Source organism: Podarcis bocagei (genome assembly GCF_964188305.1).
Source record: "Podarcis bocagei genome assembly, chromosome: 7".
In the NCBI taxonomy this organism is placed as follows: Eukaryota; Metazoa; Chordata; class Lepidosauria; order Squamata; family Lacertidae; genus Podarcis; species Podarcis bocagei.
The window spans coordinates 20128006-20147982 of record NC_138132.1 but is presented as its reverse complement, the minus strand read 5'-3'; positions in this window follow the sequence as shown (position 1 = coordinate 20147982).

Here is a 19977-nt window from a genome sequence, read left to right as displayed (position 1 = left end):
CAATGTTTAACAAAGATCTCAAAGAAAGGGGATATATAGAAAAAGCGTCTAAATTTCAATCAGATATAATTGATAATGACGTTAAGATAATTTCGAGAATGTACAAAATACTTTTGGAATGGCAAACAAAGGACGAGGAAATTAAGTCGGTCATGATTAAGTGGGCCAGAGATTTTGGTTACAGTATACAACTAGAGGATTGGGAAAAGGTATGGAACGAAAATATGAAATTCACTGCATGTACAGCACTGAAGGAAAATATAATGAAGATGGTGTACAGGTGGTATATAACACCGGTAAAACTGTCAAAAATGTACAAGACATGTAATAAGTGCTGGAAATGCAAAGAAAAAGAGGGATCTCTCTTTCACATGTGGTGGGATTGTAGGAAGGTGAGGGGTTTCTGGGAATTGATTTACTGTGAATTGAAAAAGATGTTTAAATACTCGTTTGTTAAGAAGCCAGAGTCCTTCCTACTAGGTATAACAGGAAGAGAGATAAAAAGACGGGACTATAAACTGTTCCAATATGCTGTGACAGCGGCAAGAATACTGATGGCCCAGAGGTGGAGACAGGAGGAAATGCCGACTTTGAGCGAATGGAGGATGAAACTTATAGAATACGCAGAATTGGACAAATTGACTGGAAGAATAAGATATCAAAAAGATCAAAAATTCATCGAGGACTGGGGGAAGTTTGCGGCATATCTGGAAACTATATGTGATCAACAAACAACGCTAGTGGGGTTTAAAGAGACTTTGTAACACTGTAAGGAATATTGCAAGATAGAATTAGAGAGGTGTAAACTAATAGTAAGTTAGCAATATTATATAGGAAAATGCGAGAAAATAAGAACAATGGATGATTGTGGGAGGTGCTGGTGGAGGTTCCAAAACTGTAAATATGTAAATATGTTGTAACCAATATGAGTAAAAGGAAAACTGAATAAAAATTTAATTGCAAAAAAAAAAGAGAAGTCTTCTAAAGGTTACTTATATCCTTGACATCTGATGGGAGGGCATTTCACAGGGTGGGCACCACTACCGAGAAGGCCTTCTGCCTGGTTCCCTGTAACCTCACTTTTCGCAGTGCTGGACCTCAGTGTCTGGGCTGAATGATGGAGTGGAGACTGGGGACCATGAGCAGGGGTATGCTGTTGGGCTCATGCCCCCAGAGGCACCTGGGTGGCCACTGTGGGAAACTGGTTGCTGGGCTGGGATCACATCCACAGCATACATTTAAAGCACTCTTATAACAATTTAACAGCCATGGCTTCTTCCAAAGAATTGTGGGATCTGCAGAAGAGTTTGGATTTGATATCCCGCTTTATAACTACCCGAAGGAGTCTCAAAGCAGCTAACATTCTCCTTTCCCTTCCTCCCCCACAACAAACACTCTGTGAGGTGAGTGGAGCTGGGAGACTTCAGAGAGACTAGCCCAAGGTCACCCAGCAGCTGCCTGTGGAGGAGCGGGGAAGCGAACCCGGTTCACCAGATTACGAGTCCACCGCTCTTAACCACTACACCACACTGGCTCTCTTGTTAAGCCTTGTTAAGCATGTTGAACAGGCATTGACAAACTCCGGTCCTCCAGATGTTTTGGGACTACAATTCCCATCACCCCTAGCTAACAGGACCAGTGGTCAGGGATGATGGAAATTGTAGTCTCAAAACATCTGGAGGGCTTGAGCTTGCCTATGCCTGCTCTTGAGAATTGTTAGGAGACCTCTCACAGAGCTCCGATGACCAGCATGCTTAACAAATTCCTCTCCTTCCTTGGAGGTTTTTAAGCAGAGGTTGGATGGTCACCTGTCATGGATGCTTTAGCTGAGATTCCTACATTGCAGGGGGTTGGACTAGATGGCCCTCGGGACCCTTTCCAACTCTGCAATTCCACGGTTCTATGAAATTACAGTTCCGAAGCTTCTTGCAGGGTAACCATGATTGCTAAAGAGCACTTTGAATGTTTGGTGTGATTGAGACCTGGATGGACTTCTGGTCTGATGCAGCATAACCTTTCTATGATGTTATCCCTAGCTTCTGTATCAGGAGGACATCCTGCTAGTGAACCTCAAGATTAAATACCAAAGGAATAAGGCACTTGGTCACTGTGGGAAACAGGACATAGTGAACTATGACCTAGGCAGACAACTGACTTGATCTGGCAGGGCTGTTTTTTATCTTAAGCCACTCTGCTAAGTTGCTTTGTGAGGACCTTCCAGCTGCATTAAAAATGGTGATTGGAAATTGGAAACTGGAACTCTTCAGTGACTAAGGTGTTTTTTGTTTTTTTTAAAGACCTTGAGGCACTTATGAGTTATGTATTGCATCAAGAACAAAAGCCATTAAGCTTGTGATCTGCACAGCGGCTCCTGGAAGGCTCAATTATTGCGAGCACGAGAGCACGGGGACCTCAGCTATGGAAAGAGGATTTGCAGCCCTACACAAGAAGGCCAGATGACAATGGGAGCCATGGCTAATTGCAGCCTGAAGGACCACAGTGACCCCTCCAGTGTCAACATCCCTTCAGACAACCTTAGTAAAGCAGGAGTATAAAACAATGGCAATTTCTGCCCCTTTGCTTGTTAAGACTTCTCTTCAAAGGATGAGAGGTATCCCGACTGGTTACAGTTTCAGGATGTGCCTTTAATCAAGTTGCATAGCGGCTGAGATATACTTCTGGTCCCTCCAGACACCCCTTTTGTTGTGAAGTCATAATTATTTGCACTCATGATGGTATCAAGGTGGTTATAAACAATCCCACTTTCAATACTCCTTGCCTGCAAAGGTTTTGGGGTGGGCATATTGCTTTGTATCCAACTGCTGCATATCCTACAACTTCTTGCTGAAATCCTATAGATTTTTATACCATAGACATTCCAAATTATTATTATTTCTCCCAGTTTAGCCGTGTTGCAGTGCAAGGCTGCCCCTCCAGATGACAATGGGGAACAATTGCAGGACAACTAATAAAGTAGAACTCCATGTGTCCAGTCCAGCATAAATCTACCACAAATGCACTAGCAATGCTTCAATTACATGCTGCACAATACACCCCTTACAAAACATGAGTCTGGAGGGGGCCCTTATTTTTTGTGCGGAAAAGAGGGCAAAAAGGTTAACAAGCAACTGTTGCTTGGGAAAAGGTCATCGGTGACCATCTTAATCTCTTTCCCAGCTACATCATTTTGTGGTGAGGATAATGACAGCGCAGAAACAATTTCTCCACTGGTTCTTTCTGCCCTTCCTTGCTGTTTGCCTTCTTATCTTAGGGGTGCCAACTGACTTTGGGGAGGAACCCTGTCTGGCTTGCTCTTGTGCAATTCCTTAGCAGCAATTCAGTCTGCAGAAACTGGCAGGAAGGTGACACTTGGCCATAAGCATGATCACTGGCCAACGTCTGCAGACCAAGCTGGTTGAAAGGCACAGTGATAAGGCGGATAGTGGTGGGAGGTAGGGAGAGGAGAGAGAGTTGGGGAAATATTGTTTAAAAAGGTGTAGTTGTAGGTATCTCAGTGTATTCAAATCTGAATTGTCAAATTGTGTTATTATTGCTATTATGGTTTTTGTTGTATGTGTCTTTTGCGGTTGATGTTTGTATCGAAAAAATGATTAATAATAATAATAATAATAATAATAATAATAATAATAATAATATTTTATTATTTGTACCCCGCCCATCTGGCTGGGTTTCCCCAGTCACTCTGGGTGGCTTCCAACAGAGATTAAAAATACATGTCAGACATTAAATGTCACACATTAAAAACTTCCCTGAAGGGCTGCCTTCAGATGTCTTCTAAATTTCAGGTAGTTGTTTATCTCTTTGACATCTGATAGGAAGGCGTTCCACAGGGCGGGTGCCACTACTGAGAAGGCCCTCTGCCTGGTTCCCTGTAGCTTTGCTTCTCGCAATGAGGGAACCGCCAGAAGGCCCTCGGCACTGGACCTCAGCGTCCGGGCAGAATGATGGGGGTGGAGACGCTCCTTCAGGTATACTGGGCCGAGGCTGATTAGGGCTTTAAAGGTCAACACCAACACTTTGAATTGTGCTCGGAAACGTACTGGGAGCCAATGTAGGTCTTTCAAGACTGGTGTTATGTGGTCTCGGCGGCCACCCCCAGTCACCAGTCTAGCTGCCACATTCTGGATTAGTTGTAGTTTCTGGGTCACCTTCAAAGGTAGCCCCACGTAGAGCGCATTGCAGTAGTCCAAGTGGGAGATAACTAGAGCATGTGCCACTCTGGTGAGACAGTCTGTGGGCAGGCAGGGTCTCAGCCTGCATACCAGGTGGAGCTTGTAGACAGCTGCCCTGGATACAGAATTGACCTGCACCTCCATGGACAGCTGTGAGTCCAAAATGACTCCTTTTTTAAAAAAAGGCACAGTAAAGAAATGTGGCAACCCAATCTGGTCTTCTCAGCACCCTCTTGTCCTGGGAAAGGGTCATAGCTCAGTGGTACAGCATGCATATATTTGTAAATAAACCATATAACCTAAAGACACTACAGTCTCCACTGGGCCTCACTCCAAAGGAAATATGAACCCTGGGTAAGTGCCTGTAATCCCTGGAATCTTACACCACTTGGAGATTGGGTTAGCATGGAAGAATCATTTTTTTTTTTTTTTTTTTGCAAAGCATACAGTGGTACCTCGGGTTACAGACGCTTCAGGTTATGCATTTTTGGGATGCGCACCATGCCAAACCCGGAAGTATCGGAACGGGTTACTTCTGGGTTTCGGCGCTTGCGCATGTGCAGAAGCGCTAAATCATGCTTTGCGCATGTGCAGAAGCACTGAATTGCGACCTGCGCATGCACAGGCATGGCGCTGCGGGTTGAGAACGCTGCAGGCTGCGAATGTGCCTACCGCACAGATCATGTTCGCAACCCGAGGTTCCACTGTATTCCGCTCCATCAATATTTATGTTTGCCCTAATACATGCATTGTTGTATATTTTCACAAATATCTGCATTTTTTAATACACACTTTACATTACTAAGCTGCAAAATTCAGAAAAGTGTGAAATTTGAAGGGCAACTGTGTTCTGGTCCACATATTGTTTTGGAAAGTATTGATTAGGTAAATTGCACCTTTAGATGTGAACTGATTTTAATTGGTCCTTCATCCCTATGACTTGTGGACTTCCTTCCTGGTCCAGCTCCCTGTTTCATGCTGGAAACCCAGAGCTACAGCATCCCCAAGAGGTGGCTGTCCAGCCTCTGCATCAAGACCTCCAGACCACATAGGAGCTCCACTATGGGTACAGTTTTCTTTGGGGGGAGAAGTCTTAACCTCATGAAAGAAATCTAGCCCACAGGGGAAGCCTTGAGAAATCAACCATGCAGCTTTCACCCATGCCTGGAAAATGACTGGAAATGCCAACATACAAATCTTCCAGCAGAGGGCATCATTGAACTATAATAATAGGGAAAGCACCTGCATTTATTTTATTTTATTTTTTAAAAACGGTGACAGTAAATCTCCATCGTTGGAACAGTTTGGAATTGCAGATTACAGGCAGAACTAAATGCTAAGGGAGAGGGATACACAGGGGTCTTACTGTAGGTGGTGCTATTTCTGCCCCAGTCATAAATCAAGTAGATAAAGACATTTGTCTGCTCTTTTTCTGGCAGTTTGACCCAATTCTTCTTCCAAGGAACGTGAGGTGGTGCATACACACTCACACACCCAACTGACATCTCTCCATCCTCATTCCAGGAGAGTGTGGCTTAGGGGGAACCTGCAGGAGCAAATAGAGAGGTCTGGGGAGCTGCCTTTGGCCCTCAAGTTTCCCATCTCTACCCTAATTTTGGTGGTAGCACCTCAGTTGCACAATATTCTTCCCAAATGCAGCCCTCTAGGTGTGCACATTAACATATTTTGGTACCATAAGATGACCTTTATATTCTTCCAGGCCTTTCATCGGAACCATGTTTGGTCTTTATGTGTTGTTTTCAGCACAATTTATGATGCTTTGCTCTCTTTTCTGTGAATGTGATATTGATCTAAAATGTTTCTAACGTGGTAATGGTTGGAATGTTGTGTGGGCCACTCAACCTTTCACAACTCTGCACGTGAACTCGTACTCTTTTTCAGTCACTTTGGGGGCATCTCGCCCATTGATGGATATACAGTGGTACCTCTGGTTGCGAATGGGATCTGTTCCGGAGGCCCATTCGCAACATGAAAAGCCCGCAACCTGAAGCGCCGTACCTGCCCAGGTGCGTAGCATGATTTGGCGCTTGTGCGCATGCGCGAAGTGCGATTTAGTGTTACTGCGCATGCGCGAGCAGTGAAACCCAGAAGTAACCCTTTCTGGTACTTTCGGGTCACCGCGGGATGAAACCTAAAAAAACGTAACATGAAGCAAACGTAACATGAGGTATGACTGTACTTGTTTGCACATTCAGTTCCGAGCTAGGTGAACCAAATGGTCGGACTGAGCATAAGTCATCTTCCTGCATTCCTAGGAGAAAAACATTTGTTCTGCATGCACAAGAAGCCTCCATTGCATGTTAGTTTGTAGCATAAATGTCCAGTGTTGTTCTATGCCCATGTAATAAACAAAGAACACCTCCTGAGCTGACATTTTCCCTTGGGGCGGGGGGAGGGAATACTCTGATGGAAATATATTCAATTTACTCGTAGGAGCATGGATTAACACGAGAACTAGGGTTATTAGAGAACTAGGCAATATGACTGGAATTTAATCGCTCACTTTTCAGAGATCCTTTTATTCTGTAGTTTGTGGCTCTCAGCCAAATCTTTCAATAGGGAATTTACATTGCTTGCAAATCGCTGTGTAAGTTTACATTACCGGACGATAGCATTAAATAGAAACCTCTCTGTGTTAGCTTAAGGTGTTAGACAAATAAAACACCTGCCTGCCTACTCACGTATGTGGAGATATACATCTCTAAGCTCCCAGACCCAATGACCAAAACAAATTATTCCTTTCTTCCCTCTTGGAACCAGGGAGGGTAGCTGTTGTAATTTTCTCATGGCTGTGCCTGCAAAATTAAATAAATCAGATCGAACATCTAGAAATAACACCCATTAACCATAGCAGAAGTGGAAACTGCAACAAAATGTTTACTGTGCCGGTCATTCATCCATGCCCTCCTCCACAAGAGCACCTGCTTTCCATGCAGAAGGTCCCATATTCACCCCCCAGCATCTCCAGGTGGGGTTGGGAATATCCCCTGCCTGAAATCTCGAAAAGCTGCTGCCTGTCATTCTAGACAGCACTGACCTAGATGGACCAGTCTGTCATATTCCATGATCACTGAGCACACTCCATGTTGAGTTGTTTTCTGAGAGTTCTCTTCCCTCTGCCTCCCCCATTTAGGGTTTTTGACTCCTAAAGATTTCCGATACAGTGGTACCACAGGTTACAGATGCTTCAAGTTACAGACGCTTCAGGTTACAGACTCCGCTAACCCAGAAATAGTACCTCGGGTTAAGAACAGTACTTCAGGATGAGAACAGAAATCATGCTCCGGTGGCGCAGTGGCAGCAGGAGGCCCCATTAACTAAAGTGGTGCTTCAGGTTAAGAACAGTTTCAGGTTAAGAATGGACCTCCAGAACGAATTAAGTTCTTAACCCGAGGTACCACTGTACTTCTGCATGTGAGGGTTTTTTATTTGTTTGTTTTAATACCATTTGAAGTTGTGTGTGTTACCCCCTCCCTTCCAAAAACCAGGCTGGGTTCCCCACAAGTCAGATGATACCTGCCTCTTTTGTAGTGATGGGAAAGTTGTGCCCCTCTCTCCAATGTTGTTGGACTCCAATTCACATCATCCCCAGCCTGTGTCTGGCCAACAGTTAGGATGATGGGAGTTGTAGTCTAAGAAAATCTGGAAGGTTACAGGCTCACCATCCCTATTCTCTGTCCTTATTCAGCAGTGGCAGAGATTTTAGAATAGAGTCTCTAGATGTAGCATTATGAACTCTGCTTCTGGCACAAATATTCATTGTCCTGCCTGTACTCTGTTCATTGGTTACGTGGGATTTTCTTAGCTTTATTTGTCTGCCAGCCTTGGAGATTACCATTAATACCATTTTGTCATCCCTTTCAATAATAGCTGAACAATTATTTACTCCGTATCTGGTGCACATTTTTCACATCAGCAAAGAGAGGTGGAGTGGGCAGGAAATTGTTTAAGCACACACATACCTTGAATTGCTTGAATAATCCCCGCAATCAGACTTTTCAGATGCAGCGTGGACATTATTCCAGTTGCCAGGGTGATGGTGGTGTTCATTTTGCCCTCGTTTCTATACTTCATTTCCTAGAATAAAGACAGTCTAAATTCTTTTCTGGCTACTGGCTTCATTCATTCATTAAAAACCTTGACACTTGGGAGCAGGTTAGTTTCTCACAAAATGATCGGAGACGACAGTGCTTAAACATTATGCCTCTTATGCTTTTAAAGTACAGCTACCATCAGCCCCATAGAGGACGAGGGTGGCGCTGTGGTCTAAACCACTGAGCCTTGGGCTTGCCAAGCGGAAGGTTGGCAGTTCAAATCCCCGCGACGGGGTGAGCTCCTGTTGCTTGGTCCCAGCTCCTGTCAACCTAGCAGTTTGAAAGCACGACAGTGCAAGTAGATAAATAGGTACCACTCCGGCAGGAAGGTAAACGGCATTTCTGTGCGCTGCTCTGGTTTCACCAGAAGAGGCTTAGTCATGCTGGCCACATGACCCGGAAAAACTGTTTGCAGACAAATGCCAGCTCCCTCAGCCAGTAAAGCGAGATGAGCGTAGCAACCCCAGAGTCGTTCGCGACTGGACTTAACTGTCAGGGGTTCTTTACCTTTACCATCAACCCCGAGTGGCATGGCCAATGGACAGGAATGATGGGAGTTGCAATCCAACAACACCTGGAGAGCTACCATTTGAGTCCCCCACTCCTGATATTCTGTTTTAGGGATGGAAGAGAAATTCAGTTTTCATTCAAAGGTGAACCTGCCTAATTGGTACTTTCTGAAACAATTTTTTAAAAAGCAAAGCACAATCCTCCTTCAAAATTCACAGTTCTCTGAATTTCTCAAAGAAGTTCTCCAGCCAAGTATTGTGCATATGGAGCATAATTGCAATCACATGTGAAAATTGGGAGAAGTTTGCACTAAAGAACTGATGAATTTTCATGTGGCCTTTTTTTAAAAAAAAGAAAATTCAAATATAGAATTGTGGAGAATGAAATTTAAGACTAGAAAACTGGAAAACTGGCATATTCTGTCATCTCAACTCAGTTTCCAATATGTGCCTCAGTTTCTGGGAAGCTCCGGGCTTATTCCTCAGCCTCATGCCAAGAGTAGAAGCTACCATCCTTCTCTGTTTTGTTCTTCTTTAAAAGACAAGGCCCTTGACACACTCCAGCTCTGTTCCTCCTAATGAGGAAGAAGAGAAAGCGAAGGAGGCACACAGAGCTGTACATCCATTCTGTGTTGCTTTTTCCTGAACGGCTGGGCTTCAGTGAAGTCTTTTTTCGTACGCCAGCTTTGCCTCATGAGGGAATGAGAAGAGGGATCTGCTTTCTCATGAGAACAAGAAGAGAGAGCTGCCATTCCCCTCCATATACTGCTGCAGTCGGATTCCAGAAGTTTCCAGCAAAGGAGAAACCCCAGCCTGTTTATTCTGGATGTAAACCTGTGGAGGCTCAGAACCTCTCACTGCAGTTAATGTCAGCAGCCATTTTAGACACCCTCACGAAAGGCTCCTCCTCACAGGCTATTAGGAGAGCCCTCTCGTACCTACTGCTGCATGTCACCCCAATCCCTGAATGGTGAGAGATTTCAGGGTTTCTAGGAGCTTGCCCATGGTTCATGTTTCCTTTGGAAATGAGGCACAATGGAGACTGTGGTGTCTTTAGGATAGATGGTTTATTTACACATATATACAGCCTGAGCCTATGATGGAGGGGCTCACAGCAATAACACCCCAATGGGTCTCCTTGGATTCAAACATACATCAAATATTGCTCTTTCTCTCTGTCTTCTCCCAGCTTGCTCCATTACATCTGGCCCAAAGCACTGCAACTCAGCTCTAAACTCTGGCTTCATACTTCAAATTAGTCACAAGCAGGGGCCCCACCCATTTGCTCTGATTCAGTGCTTGCTTGCTTATTTAATTAATTTATACACCACACCTTTGGCATGATGATTAGACTCCGTTTTGCTGCTGGGTTTAGGCACAAAAACCTGTCTAAATAGGTACGTTTTTTTTTTTTTTTGCTTTTTGTGGGCTTGAAACCCCCACAAAACTCCATACATATGACTGTGCTTTGTCTTTTGCAAGCACCAGCCTCCCATGTCTCACTTTGGGAACCTTCAAAGACAGATTATGGTAGGGGATTCTTATGTTTAAAAGTGGGGGAATGGGCTGCTGCTTCCATGTGCTTCCATGGCCTTAGAGTCATAGAATCATAGAATTGTAGAGTTGGAAGGGACGACAAGCGTCATCTAGTCAGCCCCCTGCAATGGAGGAATCTTTTGTCCAACATGGGACTCGAACTCACAATCTGAGATTAAGGGTCTCATGTTCTATTGACTACCAAGGCCTTGGAACTTGACAGCTGTCAAATGCTCTCCGCATTTTGGCCAGCAACAAGAGGAACTGGAGGCCCGTTATAGTTTCCACTTCATTTTTTAAAGGAAACCTCCAGAGTTCTAATTCCCCTTTCTCTGGAAATAGTTATTAAAAGTTGCCTGTCAGCAAAAAGGATCCAAGCACGACAAGTTCTCTCATCCAGATGAGATAGTAAGCAAAGGCCAAAAATCATTTGCTCTCTGCCCTATCATTTCCCAGGAACCTCCGTTGATTAACTGCTCTCCCGGGAGTCAAGAACACCTGCAGCACAACGCAGTTGATTAATGTATTTGCTTGATAAAAAGTGGAATAAAGAATGAGAATTGCCAGCAGTTCCCTTGCTAAGGTCCAGCCCACCTCACCCAGAACTCATGTCTTCTGATGCCAGTAGCATAGGATGCATGGCTAAAGTAACATGGTGATGACAGAAAGGCTCTTTGCACGTGCTCAGACACTGCAAAAAAATTAAAATGATGGCTGCATGGCGTTGATCAGCAGTGGCTACAGTAAGAAGAACTCTGCCTGCTAAATATGCCAAAGGCCTGAAGACCATGGGTCTATTTGTTCAAACCAGGGATGGAAACCTGGAGCTTTCTAGTTGCATGGTGAGTTCCCGCCTCCCCCCTTGGAAATAAAGACACAAGACACCAGTATTTTAGGTTAATGGGCAAAATAGGCCACAACTTTATTGATTACAGGAATTGAGCGGTATTGGCTTAGGCTTTGGTACTATCGACTAACCGGCTTCAGCCTGATTGCTTGAAGACTGGCAAGGGTTAACCGCCAGTAGGGGGAGTCCTGCTGATGCACATCAACTAGGAGCTCCCCCGGGGTCCTTTACCGGACTACCCTTCAATTTGGGGGAAGGTGATGGTGCTTCCTCCCCCCTTCATCTACCAATGCCTAACCGCTAATGCCGAGGAAGTTGTGATGATTTGCTATGAGGTAGGCGAAAAACCAAATGGCTGGTGCCAATTTGCCAATTTGCCAAGTGGAAAAAATTCCTACCAGGCCCCTTGAAGGTGACCAACCAAAGTCCATAGCAATGTCAGAGAGCCAACCTAACGGGTGGGAGGGGTGGGAAAACCTAACCAGCTGTAGCGCGGCAAGAGGGAAATCCTCGGCCGTGCTGGCCCTAAATAGGGTGGGCCATGCCTCCTGGGCCAGACAATCGGCTGGCCCGGGATATGACACAACCGAGGATTCCCCAGTCTTGTGGGGGCTGTGAGTCAGCCCCTGCGCACGTGGGGAGGGTGTGAAGCCCGCAACCCCTCCTCCTCCCTAGCTCGGAAGTGGCTATATCATTGGACTCCAATTCTTCCCCAGCCAGCATGACAATGAACAGGGATGATGGGAACTGTAATCCAACCACATCTTCCCTTCTTATGTGACACCTTTTCTCAGGGTTATGGCTCTGCCATCACCTGTTTTTGGTTTTTTATGGCATCTCTCTCAGCCAATCTCCGAAGGAAGCTGGCGCGACTTATTTTCTAGCCCTTGTGAAATCCATTGATCAAACCCCACATTTACTGCTTTCAGAAATTATGGGGAGAACCTGGCACCCAGGAATTTTATGGGATCTTTTTTACCCCTTGCAAACCCATAAGAGAACATTGCGGGACAAGGCAGGGGAGATTGTAGCAAAACCTAATGTTTTTGGCAATGGATCACTCTTTTGAATAATAGTAAATGATGTGACCTCTTCATGGATCACTGCCTTGTCATGGCGAAGGGGCTTGAATAGAGAAGCTATGAGCTATGCCAAGCAGGGCCACCCAAGACGGACAGGTCATAGTGGAGAGTTTTGACTACATGTGATTCACCTGGAGCAGGAACCGGCCAGCCACTCCAGTATCCCTGCCAAGAAAATTCCATGGACAAAAACAACAGGCATATAAAAGTAGTAGATAGGTAGCCGTGTTGGTCTGCCATAGTCAAAATAAAAAAATTCCTTCCAGTAGCACCTTAAAGACCAACTAAGTTAGTTCTTGGTATGAGCTTTCGTGTGCATGCACACTTCTTCAGATACACTGAAACAGAAGTTGCCAGATCCTTCTATATAGTGAGAAGGTGGGGAGGGGTGTTACTCAGAAGGGTGGTGGGAATGTGAGATAGGCAGATAGCTGGGAGAGCCTGTTGACGACTCTTAACGACTGTAATAGGTCTTACAGGAGAAGGCAAGGGGTGAGGAGGTGAGAAATGGTTTAGTCATGTATAGTGAGATAAGAATCCAATGTCTTTGTTCAGCCCAGGTTTTTCCATTGTTTTAAGTTTGGTAATGAGTTGTAATTCAGCAGCTTCTCTGGAAAGAGACTGGAAAGAGAAGCTGCTGAATTACAACTCATTACCAAACTTAAAACAATGGAAAAACCTGGGCTGAACAAAGACATTGGATTCTTATCTCACTATACATGACTAAACCATTTCTCACCTCCTCACCCCTTGCCTTCTCCTGTAAGACCTATTACAGTCGTTAAGAGTCGTCAACAGGCTCTCCCAGCTATCTGCCTATCTCACATTCCCACCACCCTTCTGAGTAACACCCCTCCCCACCTTCTCACTATATAGAAGGATCTGGCAACTTCTGTTTCAGTGTATCTGAAGAAGTGTGCATGCACACGAAAGCTCATACCAAGAACTAACTTAGTTGGTCTTTAAGGTGCTACTGGAAGGAATTTTTTTATTTAGGCATATAAAAGTTATGATGCTGGAAGATGAACCCCTCAGGTTGGAAGGCATCCAACATGCTACTGAGGAAGAGCAGAGGACAAGTACAAGTAGATTCAGAGCTGATGAAGCGGCTGGGCCAAAGCCAAAGGTCGCTCAGTTGCGGATGTTCCTGGAAGTGAAAGGAATGTCCAATGCTGTAATGAAAAAAATTGCATAGGGGACGACAGAGGACGAGATGGTTGGGCAGTGTTCTCGAAGCTACTAACATGAGTTTGACCAAACTGTGGGAGGCAGTGGAAGACAGGAGTGCCTGGCGTGCTCTGGTCCATGGGGTCATGAAGAGTTGGACACGACTAAATGACTAAATGACAACAAAAATGATGCGAGGTAGTCTGTGGCCTCAGGATAAAACTTCAGGGATGGCAGGCAGGGACTGGTAGGGTGAGCTGGGGTCAGTGATGATATGGTTGGTGAGTAAAATGAGACATGAAAGTATTATACAAATGGGAAGGCAAAACAAAATAACTAAGGAAGACAATAGGTAGGACAAAAGTATAAAAGATCCTTTAACAATGTGAACAACACAACACACACATCCCAATTCTTTTTTATTAAAAAATAACAATAACAATAACAAACAAAAAAATATCCCAGAACATTTTAGCTATCAAAAGACACCAAGAATGTGTGGTCCTTTCAAGTTGAGTGGAGCAATCAGTCTTTAGAGGAGGAGGAGAAAGATTGCAGGAAGGTGTGAATCCCGGGGGAAGTGTAAGGCGAGAATGTTGTTTTTCTCAGAACAATGACAACACAAGACACTGGGTGCAGAGAAATACCACCTATGGAGTTGGCAGCCAAGAATTAATGATTAACATTAGTCAAACTTAAGTTGCACTTTCAGTCATGAAAGGAGTTTTGGGGACGAATAAAGGTCAGGGTCCATTGCAGTAATTTCACAATAAACTAGTTGGGGTTTGGTTGTAAGGTTTTTGGCAAACTGAATGATTTAGCAAGTCAATTTTGCACAAGGTGATTTCGAAAGCCAACGAATTCTAAAATTTCAAGAGCTCAATTCCTACAGCTATCAGCCCTAGCAAAGCCTGGCCAATGGCCAAGGGTGAAACGAGTTCAAAAAGTGAAATTTCGGACACAAAAGTTGTTGAGCTGTTTTCTTACTGCTTCCAACTGCAAGCTTGTAAAGGGCTTGTAATTCTGCAACATCTTGAGGGTACCAGCTTGATGGAAGGCTAAACCACAGCTTTGGCCTTCAGGGGCAGCAACATGGGGGATCCTCGCTCAACACAACTAGAAATGTGGCTGAGATGAGTTGGACCTGCTTCCCATTCTCAGACTCTGAGCTCCATCCCTTTCTGGTATCACCTGGCTGGGCAGAGGTGGGGGGAAAGCAAAAATCACTGGCATCTATTCTTCAGCCCCACCCCCGTCCCATCTGAGGTTTGTATGAATTTAAAGGAACCGCCCAAATCCCTGGCTGCTGGTCTTTAATCTCTTCCAGATAAATTGCAGTTTCTTCATAAAACGGCAGTTTTCTGAAATCATTACCACATCCTGGATGAATTCTTTTTAAACCTGCCTCATCTGCTTTGGCTATTCCCTAAAATGGTATCAAACATTTAAAAGAGAAAAAAAGAAACAACAATTGCAGAGGCTCTGCGCTGAAATTAGTAGTTTCTCATTAAAATGGAAATGCTATTTTAAGTGCAATGACCTAGGGTTAACCCCGCTATTGGAAATCCTATTAGACTGCAGAAATCCCTATTAGTTCATTTAAATTTTCCTGATTCTTGATGGAGAAAGGACTCGGATCCAGATCTCGTTTTCTACTAAAAACTTTACAGAATTGTAGAACTGTAGAGTTGGAAGAGACACCAAGGGTCATCTAGTCCAACCCCCTGCTAGGCAGTAATATCGCTCATATCCATAGGATGCACAGACAAAGCAAGGAGCACTGGTGCAGCAGGTGCAGGACATGGCTAGGCGAGTGGAGGCACTGATCCACTAGCTGACATGCCCCCTGCATTCCTGTTATAAATGAGTGGGGCAAATGGGGCTTTAGCACGGAGGCAGCTTTGGATTAAGCAAGCAAATGAAAACCCACATGGGGGTTGGGGTTGAGTTCATGCTGACACTGGCATTTCCATGCCCCAGGCAATGGAGGGGGTGGCCATGCTGGCTTAGAATCGGGCTGGGCATCCGTCATCTCCTCAGTGGGCAGAGGCCAATGCCATACCCTCTAACATTCCTGTGATGAAAACAGGGACGTCCCATTCCCAGTGGCGTAGCGTGGGGGGTGCCAGGGGTGCCGGCCGCACCGGGCGCAACATCTTGGGGGGGGCGAGTCCAGAGGGCCCAGCCCTGTCGTGCCCTCGGCCCGCCCCTATTGTCAGAGCGGCCGGCCAGCCTCTGCCTGCTCTTACCTTGCCCACCCGAGGACTGCGGCAGCGCCCGCCCCCGTGGCCACCTACCCCCGCCTCGCCCATTGGCTTGCCTCCCTCGGCCCCGCCTCTCTCCGATGGCCTGCCCGGTGTCCTGCTCGGCGCCGGAGCCTTTTTTCAGGAGGTAGGGAGGCTGGACGGGGAGGTGGGGTCGGAAGCGGGCAGAGAAGGAGGGGAGCTCGTAGCCAAAAGGGCTGCACCGGCCGGCAAAGGGCCGGGGAAAGTTTGGAGAGGAGAAACGCACCATCATGATTTCCCGGTGGAAGTGGCAGGATTAGGGATGGCGAAGCGTAATTACGCACGAATTTCGCTGGGTGAGAGCTTCGGGGATCGATCGGCGGAAATGGGAATCAATTGGAATATGAGAAAGAGAGAGAGAGAGGGACCATCATTCATAGGCATAGATTTGTAGGGTTAGGGGGCGCAAATCCACGGGTTAGGGGGCGCAAATTACTTGCCTTGCCCCGGGTGCTGACAACCCACGCTACGCCGCTGCCCATTCCACAATGATAATTTTACTGTTTATACCCCACGCATCTGACTGGGATGCCCCAGACACTCTGGGTAGCTTCCAACATATATAAAAGCATAATAAAACATTAAACTTTAAGAAACAAACAGAAAAACCCCCTTCCCTATGCAGGATTGCCTTCAGTTGGCTCGGGGGTCGGAAAACTCCATAATTTCCAGCATCTCTCCAATGAAAATAGGGACATCCTAAGGAAAATTGGGACATTCCGGGATCAAATCAGAAACTAGGACGGCTTCTCTAAATCAGGAACTACCCTGGAAAATAGGGACACTTGGAGGGTCTGTGATGCAGATGAAGGCTCTGGTGGCGGAACAAGCCAAACTGGCAAACAGCTACAGCTCTCTTGCTTAATTAAAAACAGGAGCAGAAATTACAGCTTAGCCCAAGTTGCCTAAGGGAGTGGTGTTGCAGTCCGACACGGCCGCAGTGAGTCAGGGTGGCCTCTTGACTTCACCACAGACTCCTCTACTGGTCATGCTGGCTGCTGGTGCTTGTCCATGGTTGTAGCTCATTGCAGGTGAGCCAGAGGGCAGGGTTTTGGAAGAAGACCAGAAGGAAACAAAATCCACTCTCTGGTTATAAAAGCCCAGGCCTCAGTTGTCGCTGGATTCCAGAGGGGCTGGTTGATTCAGGATACACACCCAATGCCTATGCTACAGAGTGCTAACATCTATAATCAACAAAGTTGTGACCTGTTGAAATCCCGTTTAGTTGCCCTGTGGCTATGGCATCTTTATCATGCCTTCACCCGGGGGCGTAGCTTCACTCAGAGCAGCGGGGGCAGAGTGATCTGCCCAGGGGGGCGCCGTGGCAAGCTGCCCACAGAGTCTGCCTGGTGCACGCAAGCCCCAAGCTGCCGTTTTGGGCCGAGCGGGGCCCCGAGCCACCGTGTCACTCCCTTATAATCACTATATATATATATATATATATATATGCTTTCGTAGATTTTCACGGGTACAGGAATGCAGGTTTTGGTGTCTTCGGGTGTCTTCCCGTGTAAGAGTTGGGGTGTCTAGGCGACGTTTCGACGAGGTCTCACTCGTCATCTTCAGGCTGGTGCTTTCGGCTTCTTGTTACTGGAACAGAGCAGGATCTCAGTGTTTGAGTTCCTATAAATACTGTTGAGGGGGTGTGGTGTATAGCCTCCAACGTTCTGGGCAGAGAGGAAGTTCCCAGGTTAGTGTGTCTTTTCTTCTTTTGTTCATTAATTACTTGAGGGATATCTTGAGTGATTTCTTGAGTGATATTCTGAGTACCACTTAGGAGGGTCATTAGGTGTGGATTAGTTGCTAAAGCTTTCGTGTCTTGACCTCTTGACCTTGTGAAGAGTTTTTTCTGAGAAGATGGCTGTACTGCACTTAGTTGTGCTCTGGCTTGGCTTCGTGTATAGGGGCGAGCTGTGGTTTTGTGCCCTGTGTCAGCCAGATCTGTGTAGGGATTGCAGGGGGGTGCAGCATCCGGAGGTGCCACTATGGTTTGGCTACTGGATGGTGTCTGTAATTTATCTGTGGAGAGGGTCTGGGTTTGGGTCTGGTGTGGTTGATTGGAGATGGCGTTCTGTGTGCTTCTGGTTCTGGTGTCGGTTTTTGTGGGGAGGGCTATTTTCCAGATGTCTGGCAGGCGGGACGTATCGTCACGCTTGTTCATGTTGTGAGGGTGTTTCTCTATCTCGATGGCTTCCATGATTATTCTCTTGTGGTGGTGTTCCATGTTAAAGAGCAATTTGGAATCTGAAAAATTAATTTCGTGTCCTGTTTCTTTCATGTGTTGGTAAAGAGAGGAAGTTTTTTCTTCTTTTTTGACGGCATTCTTGTGTTCTGCGATACGTGCATTTATTCGTCTGTTTGTGCACAAATAAACTCCGTAGCCAAGACTCTCATCTCCAGAACCAAACGCCTGGCTGACAAAGACCACTTGACAACTGAGTTACAGAATCTTTCAAATGTGTTAATCGCCAACGGATACCAGCAAAACAGGGTTACGAAGCTAATCCAAAAAGAAACACCCCCCAAAAAGCAAGACACAGAAGAAAACAATGGCATGGCCCTCCTTCCTTATATCAAGGGCACTACAGATAAAATTAGCAAAATCCTCCATAAACACAATATCAAAACAGCCTTTTGCACCAACCAAAAAATAGCCAATATCCTCAGAAACCCCAAAGATAAAATCCAGTTAGAAAACCAAGGGGTCTATGAAATACCCTGCAAAGTCTGCCCAGCCACGTACATTGGACAAACAAACAGACGAATAAATGCACGTATCGCAGAACACAAGAATGCCGTCAAAAAAGAAGAAAAAACTTCCTCTCTTTACCAACACATGAAAGAAACAGGACACGAAATTAATTTTTCAGATTCCAAATTGCTCTTTAACATGGAACACCACCACAAGAGAATAATCATGGAAGCCATCGAGATAGAGAAACACCCTCACAACATGAACAAGCGTGACGATACGTCCCGCCTGCCAGACATCTGGAAAATAGCCCTCCCCACAAAAACCGACACCAGAACCAGAAGCACACAGAACGCCATCTCCAATCAACCACACCAGACCCAAACCCAGACCCTCTCCACAGATAAATTACAGACACCATCCAGTAGCCAAACCATAGTGGCACCTCCGGATGCTGCACCCCCCTGCAATCCCTACACAGATCTGGCTGGCACAGGGCACAAAACCACAGCTCGCCCCTATACACGAAGCCAAGCCAGAGCACAACTAAGTGCAGTACAGCCATCTTCTCAGAAAAAACTCTTCACAAGGTCAAGAGGTCAAGACACGAAAGCTTTAGCAACTAATCCACACCTAATGACCCTCCTAAGTGGTACTCAGAATATCACTCAAGAAATCACTCAAGATATCCCTCAAGTAATTAATGAACAAAAGAAGAAAAGACACACTAACCTGGGAACTTCCTCTCTGCCCAGAACGTTGGAGGCTATACACCACACCCCCTCAACAGTATTTATAGGAACTCAAACACTGAGATCCTGCTCTGTTCCAGTAACAAGAAGCCGAAAGCACCAGCCTGAAGATGACGAGTGAGACCTCGTCGAAACGTCGCCTAGACACCCCAACTCTTACACGGGAAGACACCCGAAGACACCAAAACCTGCATTCCTGTACCCGTGAAAATCTACGAAAGCATATATATATATATATATATATATAGTGTGTGTGTTTGTGCGGGTGTGTGTTTTGAATGGACTGTTTGGGAGGAAATAAGACTGTAAATAACAAATAACAAACAAAATATTGTATGTAATTTTTATTTCTCAATTATATTTTGTGGTAGTATGGCTGTAATGCTTTTTGTAACATAAAATCATTCATTTTAAGAATAGAGAGAGAGACGTGTAGCTTGGGGTGCTGCAGGCCAGGCCCCGCAGTAAGTGCCGCCCCCTGGGGTGTGCCATTTTGTCGCCCCCTCAGGGATGACACCCGGGGCAGACCACACCCACCCACCCAAACCCCTTCCTACGCCCCTGCCTTCACCCCACTGCGCCTGGCTCCTCTGTACCTGGACCCACAGGTAGAGACTGCCTTTCATAAATAGGGACACGTACTGGGGAGGGAGAGGGAAAATAATCTGAATTTCACTTATTGATTTGAACAAAACATCCAACTCTTGGCTATGGGTCTCTGGTCTAATAATGCATTTCAGCAGGCCTTTCCAATGAATACCACAATTTCTGCAAAGTGGACCACAATGTCTCAAGTTTC